General features: G+C 43.0%; 1 protein-coding gene across 1 annotated transcript in view; it reads right to left on the bottom strand.

The window, feature by feature from the left end:
* LOC106520279 (membrane-associated guanylate kinase, WW and PDZ domain-containing protein 2) overlaps positions 1-4,500 on the bottom strand; it is a gene marked incomplete in the record, with an annotated part of 91,877 nt that overhangs the window by 28,981 nt on the left and 58,396 nt on the right.

Here is a 4,500-nt window from a genome sequence, read left to right as displayed (position 1 = left end):
TGGCAGCGCTGTAGGAGGGGGACAACTGAAAACGGAGGCCTCCACCTCTGTTTAATGATGGACGGTCTTTCTTCACAAAAATGGCTTCTTTTACTCCTCTCTCAAACCAACGTTCCTCTCTATCAAGAATGAGAACATCCTCATTTCTGAAAGAGTGACCGCTGGCCTGTAAATGAGTGAAAACTGCAGAGTTCTGGCCATCTTTCAGAGATGAGGATGTTCTCATTCTTGATAGAGAGGAACGTTGGTTTGAGAGAGGAGTAAAAGAAGCCATTTTTGTGAAGAAAGACCGTCCATCATTAAACAGAGGTGGAGGCCTCCGTTTTCAGTTGTCCCCCTCCTACAGCGCTGCCATTGCCATAGCTTTCTTATTCTAATTTCTCTGATTATATTTAAGACAATTATCTGTGAATATCAGTTAAAACCGGGACACACCATTGAAATACTCTTGGTAAAATATTAAAACGTGACAGAAAAGAATCCTGAGTGGGATTAAACGCAGTGTGTGATGCTAAAAGCCGTCACTGACACACAAATCCTCAGCCCTGTTATTCTTACAATCATTTGCTCTGCTTGACGGAGATATTATAGTAATATCCCTCATGCTTTAATGTAATTATGGACAGATCTGTAATCTTGATATCAATAATCCACRTGTGTCTCTTGGCAGCTGAGCGTGCTGACGATGCAGCCCGAGGTGAAAGGCGTGCACACCTCAATTATCTCTGGGCAGCATCACCGTTTGCTCTGTGCAGTCTTTTACCTCCCGTCACCCTTCTTATCCTGGCTGTGGAAAAAAACAGACTTCCTCCAAAACCACCTTAAATTTCTCCCACCCGGTCCACGAGCCACCTTAAATGTTGGCCTAACTCATGTGCTAGTCGCCTCTTTGCCCTCCCCCTTAATGTGAAAGGGAGACAGTTTCCATGGAAACCACCAGTGAAAGTCTTTTTTTTTTTGCCTGAGCTGAGGGCTGTGTCTTGTCTCAGTTTCCTGCCACTGACACACACGCACACGCACACGCACACGCACAGTGTTTTAAGCATTCATGAGAGAATATTTACAGAGTGTGTATTAAAGACTGAACAGTGTTAGCACATCAGAACATGTGACAGACGTTGACGTATCACATTCCAGAATAAATCCAGATTTTAATCTTATTTTAGGCTCTATGAAGCTTGTTTGTGTTTTTCAGTAACTAAGAGGGAGGATGGATGGATGGATGGATGGATGGATGGATGAATGAATGGGTGAATGGATAAATAGATGAGAGAATGAATGGATGGATGGATAAGTGAAAGGATGGATGTCTGGATGGATGGATGGATAAGTGAAAGGATGGATTTATGGATGGATGGATAGCTGGAAAGATGAATGAATGAATGGATGAATGGATAGGTGGATGGATAGTTGGAAAGATGGATGAACAGGTGGATGGATAATGAATAGAAGGATGGATGAGTGAATAAACAGAGACAAATGRATGAATGGATGATGGATGGACGGATGGATGGATAATGGATGGATGGATAATGGATGGATGGATGAATGGATGGATTATGGATGGATGGATGGATGATGGATGGATGGATGGATGGATGAATGGATGAATGGATGGATAATGGATAGATGGATGGTTGGATAATGAATGGATGGATGAATGCATGATGGATGTATGATGATGTATGGATGGATGGATGATAGTTGAATGGATGGATAATGGATATATGGATGCATGATGGATGGATGAACGGACGGATGATGGACGGATGATGGATGGATGATAGTTGAATGGATAGATAATGGATGGATGGATGAATGGATGGATGGATGATGGATGGATGATGGATGGATGGATGAATGGATGGATGGATGATGGATGGACTGATGGATGGATAAATGGATAGATGGATGGTTGGATAATGGATGGATGGATGGATGGATGCATGATGGATGGATTGATGGATGGATAAATGGATAGATGGATGGTTGGATAATGAATGGATGGATGGATGGATGGATGGATGGATGCATGATGGATGGATGAACGGACGGACGGATGGATGGATGGATAGATTGATGATTGTGTGGAAATCAAAAATAGATCTACCTCAGTCTTGCAGATAWTGAGCTACAGTTTGGTGTGGTAGTAGCTGAGAGTCGTCTACAACACAGACTGAGTGCTGACAGACAATCAGGACAAAATGAACTGTTAGGATGAGGTCTAAAGAGAGGAGGTGACACGATGCACTGCTCAGATGTCTCCAATGTGTTTTTTAAATTAAAGAAGTCAACCTATAAATCCTGAATGCAGAATGAAAAAGACTTTTAAAATACACTTGATCAACTTTCCCTCCTCCTGTGTGAGAAAAGAGACACAGGATTATGCTAAGCAATGAAACATTTCAACAACAACAACAACAACAACAACAAAAAAGCTTCAAGCAAACCAGATCTGTGGTGACAAGCTTTTAAACTCTGAGTCAGCCTCGGCTTACATATCACAGCGTTTTTTTCAAGGTTTTTACTAAGAGCACTTTGGTAATAATACTTAAACATAAACAAACATCTTCTCAAATTCACTCAAAGTGCAGCACGGGAGCAAAAGGAGCCTGAGAGACTCAACAAGGGCAAAGGGAATAGAGAATGAGGGTATAAAACACGGAAGAAAAGTGAAGCAAAAAGACTAGACATGCATGAGATGGAGGAAACAAAAAGGGAATAACAAGAAGGAAACCAGCAACTGATGAAAGTCATCTGGATATTTGCTGCCTGCCAGAGGCTGTAGGACGGAGAGATCCTTCAGGCAGAGGGGCATTTAAACATCAGCCACCACTTCCTGACTTCCCCGCTCACTTTATTATTTCATCTGTGCTTCTTGCATAATCCCACATCCTGCCTTCCATCTATATTTCATCATTTAGAAAAACTACAAGCCCGTTAATGTGTGCAAAAAATGGCAAAATGCCTTTAAACTGACACACAATGAACAGAAACATCTGACAGAGCAGCCATTTTTCTCTGTGCGAAGATTGATTWTCAGATGATTGCTTCCTGAGGGTTTTATTGAAATCCATCCAGCGAGAGATATGTTGCTAACAGACAATATGTCCAGTGAAATATTTTACTAACAGACAAACAAACATACACAGGCACCATGAACAAAGGGTGGTAACTGTTTCCTGTCATTTCAAACTCTTTTCTGGAAGATGTGAATTCAAAGCTTCGATGGGAGGATGTCATGTGTCCTCCAGGACCCTACAAACGTCCTAACAGCTTTTGATTCAAAATCCTCTGCCTGCAGCTCCTACTCAAAGATTTAAGGTCTTTTAACAGCTGCATCCCCAAAGACAGACACAAAGAACACTGAGACAGAAGACAGGTAACTTGGTTTTAAAAGAAATAACAAAAAGCACACTTATAAATAATTATTCTGTCTTCATCGTCAGCTTCTATCTTCTACCGCTCATCTGTGGTTGGGTTGCAGAGTCAGCAGGTCCAGGAGAAACCCGGACCTCCCTCTCCACAGCAACACTCTCCAGCTCCTTGGGGATCCCATGGTGTTCCCAGTAAAACCTCCACAGGGAGGCATCCAAATCAGATGCCAGGATCCCCTCAACTGACTTATGCGATGCACAAGATCCCCTYGGATGTGGAAGCTCTTCACTCCATCTTCAAGGCTGAGTCTGGCCATCCTATGAAGGAAGCTCATTTTGGCTGCTTGTATCCAGAACCTTGATCTTTCAGTCATGATCCACASCTCAAAACCAGAGATGAGAGTTGGAACGTAGACAAACCAGTAAATMGAGAGCTTTTCCTTTTGACTCAACTCTTTATTCAACACTACAACAGAAGCAATGCCCTCRTTACTGAGGACCAGATTCAGACACATCAATTCATCTYTTATTTTATTTTTATTTACTTAACCAGGCAAGTCCCGTTGAGACCTCAGATCTCTTTTTCAAGGGCAGCCTGGGCCCGAAGGCAACCTATTGTACRTGTTTTTGSGGGTGGGRGAAACCGGAGTACCCGGAGAAAACCCACGAAACTCCGCACAGTAAAGACCCCAGGTCCAAACTGGGGATTGAMYCCAGGACCTTCTTGCTGTGAGGCGTCGRTGCTAACCACTSAGCCATCGTGCCGCCAACTCTGGCTCCATCCTAACAACACTGGTGAACAAGACTCCCAGATACTTGAACTCTTCCASCTAAGGTGAGCATCACCACCCCTCCGTTCCAGAAAGGCATTTCCAGATGAGAAACATGGTTCTGGACTCAGTRTACGCTGAAGGTCATGACCCAAAGACGCCAACAGAACCACATCATCTGCATACAGGAGAGATGAGACCTTGAGGTTTGCATTAAAATAAAAATTATTTCTTCACTGCAGACAACTCTGACATCTAGCAGGAAAAGTCTGAAACATGTTGGCTGCTTTTAATGACTGACGAGAGGTTGACGTGTGTGTGTGTGTGTGTGTGTGTGTGTGTGTGTGTGTGTG

This window comes from Austrofundulus limnaeus, unplaced genomic scaffold (genome assembly GCF_001266775.1).
Source record: "Austrofundulus limnaeus strain Quisiro unplaced genomic scaffold, Austrofundulus_limnaeus-1.0 Scaffold90, whole genome shotgun sequence".
Lineage (NCBI taxonomy): Eukaryota > Metazoa > Chordata > Actinopteri > Cyprinodontiformes > Rivulidae > Austrofundulus > Austrofundulus limnaeus.
Note: the sequence above shows the minus strand (reverse complement) of the source record. Positions and strands in the feature narration are given on the sequence as shown.